A 6,790-nucleotide genomic window follows, 5' to 3' on the forward strand; every position below is an offset into this window, starting at 1 on the left:
GAAAATTATTATCGCCCTTTTGTGGAGGATTATGCTCTGATAGCCAAGCCACTGACGAAGTTGTTAAAAAGGGTACTGAATTTGAGTGGACAGATGTATGTGAAATAGCTATGAGAAAAATTAAGGGCGGTTTAACGAGTTCACCTTTATTAATCTACTCATATTTTGGAAAACCATTTATTCTTTCCACAGATGCGTCTGAATACACTTGGGGGGAATTCTTTCTCAGGAATACAGTGGTTTCGCCTCTAGGCAGATGAATTGAGCTGGGATTAATATTATAACACAACCGAGAAGGACGATATCTGGAGAACCAGTCTGTTTTATTATTTGAATCGTGTATATAAACATGTATCAGACAAACAGATTCAATTGCAAAACAGATGCATGCTACCCCTCAAAATGAGAGAAGAAGATGCTTGCACCACTTTATCACACACAAGTGCGCTATGTTGCAGAATAAGTCATAGCGTTAAGGATTAGTAGCTAGAGCAGTGGAAAATGAAATGAGTTGTCTTAAAAGACAAAACGATTAAAGTGATGATCTATCGAACAGCAGAAGCTATTACAACTGTGGCAATTTGTGCTAAGCAGTCGGGGGCAAACTGTGAAGCTACTATTAGGCCTATGAGAAGATTATCCGTCGAGTCAAACGGATGGCAACTGTCAAGCTATGAATGACCTGGACTGTATTTAGCAAAACTCCGTACTAAGGAAGATGGGATATAGCAAGTTTTACTACGTTTTTTCCGTTCGATCTAAATGATTCTGAACTGAGCACAGTACAGTTTTGTGACAACCAAATATTAGAATTGATGAGTATAAGCAAAACGGATTAGCTGTTAAAATATTACGGAGTGCCTCTCATATACTTACCAATAATTAACTTCACAGCAACACTTACGGTCTATACGAGCCTCACTCAAGTGTCTGTGTGTATGCAAAGGATATGAATTACTTTCTAGTAGAAAGGTTATCAGTTTTATCTTTCTATGTGATTCACAGTGACGCTCAACGAATTCATTATAATGAGATGGTTGAATAATACTCATAGAAGAAGATATTCTACTGAGGTTTCACATTGTTTCTGCTGATATATAGAGAGCTTGACACTGTACCGCCACACAGTTATCCCTCCAGTCTCAGTCAATCTACTACATAGCTAAGCAATGACCTTTTGAATATACCAGATAGCCGATCACGACCACAGATAATGACCATGCGCTTGCAGAGGATTCATTGTTCATTTGGTGTGTTTCATTAATTGAATAATCAGACAGCCAGGTCTAAAAAGAAAAGCCAGTTACGAAGACTTATAATTAACTGAAGAACACTCACTGAAACAGCAAATGCTATGTAAGGTAACTGTATTTGTTCAAATTATTTAGAAAACCGACTCTGAAGTAGGTAGCATAATTCGCAACCATTTTGTACTCTTTTAATGAATTGTTTTGGAGGGAATTAGTCTTAATGAAATTTTCCACACGCTGTAATCCATGTCTTTGCAGTAATGTGAACCTGTTTCTGAACTACGGAGTCAACCAAAGGAAGTTTACTTTCGCCAGTGCCGAGATATGTAGTACACTACCATAAGGAATATTAGGAGAAACGTGTTGGCGCTTTGCAGCCGTGGATTACCTAGAGAACACCATAATGTTATCCCATTAGGACGCAAGAGTCTAGTTATAAACTGAGAATAACAATAAATTTTGTGATGTACGCCACATAGATACATCACAAGGAGCGTGAATTAGTGATCTCCCCTTCTCCATCGTGTGGCGGCCATCATAAAGAATGTAAACGTCACGCGGAACTTAGCCAATCCCGGCACAAAGGACGTCCCGCGTCTTCGTTCGGCCACGCCCTAAGCCGTACACTTGCAATTACGAGGAATGCAAACTGGAACGTAGCCTCCATCTCAACCTGTCGTACATTCCTAATACTATCACCCGATACGAAAAACACGGTTTCATTCCTATTACAGTTACATCGTAATGTCCTTCTTTGGAAATAATGGAAAAGAAAAGTGAAACGCAAAGATTTGATGATGAATCGATCGCTCATTTAGAGTAATGATCGACAAATTAATACCCTGTACCACTGTCGTATACCGAATAAACTATTCATGACTCCTTTCCTGGAATGTTCAATGCTCTTTCGTGGCTTTCTCGTAAGCCTTTTGAATAATAATGTCCACTAACCACGACTCTTTGAAAAGATTTTATTGGGTTATACAAGTAACATGACTTAGCCATTTAATTTCCACGAACTAATACTGTGGTAAATTTACTTATTGGCTGAACATAATTTTGTCCACCCTGCTAAGACACCTCCTGTTGGCTTGGATTGCCTTATTTATCATCCTGTCCTAGTTGGTTAATGGAGGTCCATATACGAACAAGGGCCCTGCTACTGTATGCATATTATTGATTCGGCCGCTGCGAGGAAGATAAGCAAATATCCGAACCTGGCATGAAATATTTGAACCACAACAGCATTGCAAGTAAAATTACGGTTATGATGAACTCTAATCCAAACAATCCCTGTTCCGGACTACCCTCACTATTTTTGCTATCAGACCAAGATGAAATAGGTTATTTATGTGTTAGTTTCTTAGGAAAAGTCTAAACTTTCTGAAGTGAGTTTGTGTAATCATTATACGAGATTCCTGAGGCTATTGATCTTCAAATTCAAAATTACTAAATATTGATTGAAATATTTCTATATTAGCATAAACAGGAATTCCATGGACGCCACCTGCGCGTACCACGAATCAGTGTAGGTTTTGATACTGCCTAATAAAACAGAATATTGCCGCCTACTAGTAGTGAATATTCTTCGTAACAGCTGCCTGTGGAGTCGAAGCGGGAAACCGCCACAGCCGCCAGGACGGTTGCGCAACTCGGCGGCACTGAGATTGCACGTATCAAGCGCCGATAAGCAACACTGCGCCACGACCCATACGCTACAGAGTGCCCTAGCGACCCATCACAATCGACCTTATAAAGTTTGCTAATATACGCAGCTATACACAATTTAACACGCAAGTGACTCAATATTCCTTCTTAATATGCTTACCCTAGGCGCGTTGCAGTACATACACCGAAGTTGCTGGTAGAAACTGTGACTGAAGACGTTTTACAAACTTTGAGCCCGTAGCGGAACTACCTCCTAAGGCCGGAATTACGCAGTCCCTGCTAGACAACCACGTCAAGTTAAATCGACCTTTTGAACGAAATAACACTAGTACAACATGCGGCGGCGCGGTTCCTTCCGTCCCTTTGTAACGAACCTGCACCTACCTGTGAACATTGTCTCAGCGTATCATCAGTGGGGTGGCCGAGCGAAACCTACTGTACTTCGACGTGAACCAGGCTGCTGTTAAAGTCACAAATCTATGTTTCGGGAGAAAGTTTTCACACGAAATGAAAGGTTGGAAATTCTGTCCTTAATTAATATATTCTGAAACTTAGGTGAACAAGTATCACTGCCAAGCCCGTGCTAGTCTTAACACAGTCACTCACAATCCCTTTCACTCACGTTAGCAAGTTTATGGTGTTGCATTTCCCGAAAACGTAATAGCTACAAAAATACGGATTGTGTTTGATTGAGAAAGCTCGACAAATTTAAAGTCTGTCAGTACCTAATGCAGTCACAGTTTTTAGCCACCGACCAGCTCAATACGCCACGCGGAATTTATGTCTTTTCTTGTCACAAAATTCACTTAAAAATTCCGAAATTTCTACACACCCATCGGAATAATTATGCCGTCACTTTACAACACACTAGATCCGGCAACTTATCATTTCCATCGGAACTACTACTACACACGTTCTAACTGTTTGATGGATAGGCCCCGACTCCTCTCTAGAGTACTCTAATCTTCTCTACTAGCACAGAAAGGAGCGCGAAGAATATTGCTTTACCATTGGTCTGTTTACTCAACAGCCAATAGCAAAACAACATCCTCACGCGTCAGTCCGCACTTTTCATCAATAGCCAATCACAATACAGTAAATCTAACGATTGCACTTTTTACCGACGTAATTATCTAATATGCTGAAGTTTTGTTTATACATAAAGTTTTTTAGCATAAATTTGCTTTACAAATCTATTCTACAAAAATCCCATTTGTCCACATCCATACTTCTTCGAAATGTTCCCACACTAAATCCCACTACGTAACTCGTTTAACAATTATCTTCATATTAACCTTAAACCACACTCACGCATCATTCATACTCCTAAAACACGTTCATGACATTTTACATACACAAAAAGACATAATAACACTTTATGAAAATACTAGAACAGTTTATGAAAAACATTCTATTACTTTAGTGCACTCTAGTGGGCACAATCGAAACTAAATCACAGTCCCCGATGCAATACTGTCCTCTATCGGCTGATACATAACGTGCGCGTCCAGTCTCGCGTCACCATCTGCCACTATCCAGCTCTGAGACACATCCCCCACTTAACCGCCTCCAAGGCGGGATCGGTATACGGCGCTACGCCGTAAACACACTGGAATAACGTATTTCGAGACATAATCGACCTTTACTGATCAAACTCAGTACCAAAGCTGTTACAGATTTTTGATGATTAGTACTGGTCCCACGACACTGGAGATACTCTTTGCATCTGTATATTCTGCCCTATTGTATCGTAAAATCTCACATTGGAAGACTGAGGTAACTGGTGCGCCCAGTCGCCGCGTGGTTAGAGGCGCCATGTCACGGATTGCGCGGCCCCTTCCGCCGGAGTTCGAGCCCTCGGGTATGGGTGTGTGTGTTGTTCTTAGTATAAGTTAGTTTAAGCAGTGTGTAAGTTTAGGGACCGATGACCTCAGCACCCTGGTCTCTTAGGTAATCACATACACACACTGATCTAACTACGGCAAACGCTGAGGATGAATCACATGGGGCAGTACTACAAGTAAGCCCAATAGTGAAAATCTGATTATTATATTATTATGATTAGTGTCATGATACACTTTACACTTGAACACCAACTACATATTCTTGAGACAAGTTAATTTCATGTGTCGGTCTAAAGCCAGACACAACTTACATGTTTCAAACCAAGTCAGTCCAGTGCTACTTTAAGAAGCCACATTGCGTTTATTACTGAACTTCGTTAGTTGAGAACATAGTGACTGAAGTGCGAAAACGCACGAGAATTCAAATTTTAGACGTAGGTACTCCGAATCAGTAACATTAACGATGACAGGAGGTTCCATAAGGAAGCATATGAGAGAGCCAGTGACAATTTAAACAAATACGAGGAAATAGTTTTTATTTATCAATGAGACTCACGGAGCAATGATGACACGAGGTGTAAAGATGTCACGCAGTGCCCTCATGGGAGCAGATATTTTCAAAGTACCTTCACAAGTTCGAGAGTTTCGGAATTGGAAATGAAATGAGCGTATGGCATCGTTGGCCGGGAGGCCCCATCCGGAAAAGCTGGGCCGCCAAGTGCAAGTCTTATTTCAGTCGACGCCAGATCGGGCGACTTGTGCGCCGCTGATGAGGATGATGATGATGATGACAACACAACACCCAGTCCCCGAGAGGAGAACATCTCCAACCCGGCCGGGAATCGAACCCGGCCCCGCTTGCATGGGAAGCGAGCACTTTACCTCGCAGCTAAGCAGGCGGACAGTTCGGGAAATAAAAGACAAGAGCAAACTGCATCAGAATTACTAATGGAAGTGTTGACTACGTCCACTGCTGCTCTAGCTACTAGTAATGGTTATTGAGTTTAGCCTAAGTTTATTCAGCTCCGCCTTGCTATTTTTGCATTTGTGTACATCAGATTTTATTACATTTTTATACAAAGAGTGACAGTTTTACCCTCCCTCTGAGCTTGGCCGTGGACCTAAGTCCATTTTGAGTCATGTGTACACCGAAAATTAATGAAAGGAACTGTCTTAATGCAGCTAGGTGTTACTTAATACGAGCGAACATGTTTTGATAAAAGTAGGTAGTGTGTCACTTTTTATTTGCTCATTTACAAATAACACTGCTAGGGAAAAGATTCTCTCTAACTTTAACGTCACTTCCTCTGCTGTGACTTATTAAGTGATTTGCTATTTTCCCTTGTGGGAGTGCATACATTCTTAGGGTGTTCGGTTTGAAGTAGTACACGAGCACCCTAAAGAAAATTGCTTTATTGCCCAATGATTGCGGTTACGGGACACAAATAAAAGTGACCTGCTTAACTCTCTTGACAGAACACCGGAACCTACGAACGATACGATTACAGGATGGTACAAACGCAATTCTATGCCTGGTTTTCCTACAAGAAAGGGATAACTAAGTCTAATTAAAGGAAAGGGTATCATGATGACGAACGAATCAATTTATTTTCACACAGTGCGTATGCCATTCTCTCGCGTAATTCCTGTACGTTATCTTATAAATTATTGCAGTTTTTTTAAAACATCAGGCCTTTTACGGCACTTCAAGGCGCATCCAAGGAATGAGCAACGGAGAAAACACCGACACTGCACCTTCTGTTTTCCATGGAAGATGACATCATTATTGCATTTGAGTCAGGCGCCTCAGGGCAGAGAAGCTTTTGAATTAGGAAATTTGCTGAAACTCCTCAAGTTATACACAGAAGAAAAGTAAAACATGTAAATGTGAAACTTTCCTCCGGTCGCCATTCGTCATCTACAAATGAGAAGCTCATTTCCAAAAGGTAGCAAATCCATAAATATGTAACTTAACAGGAGATACAGAAAACGTTTCAAAACCACAGTATCTTGGGAATATGTTTCACA

Source organism: Schistocerca piceifrons, chromosome 6 (genome assembly GCF_021461385.2).
Source record: "Schistocerca piceifrons isolate TAMUIC-IGC-003096 chromosome 6, iqSchPice1.1, whole genome shotgun sequence".
Lineage (NCBI taxonomy): Eukaryota > Metazoa > Arthropoda > Insecta > Orthoptera > Acrididae > Schistocerca > Schistocerca piceifrons.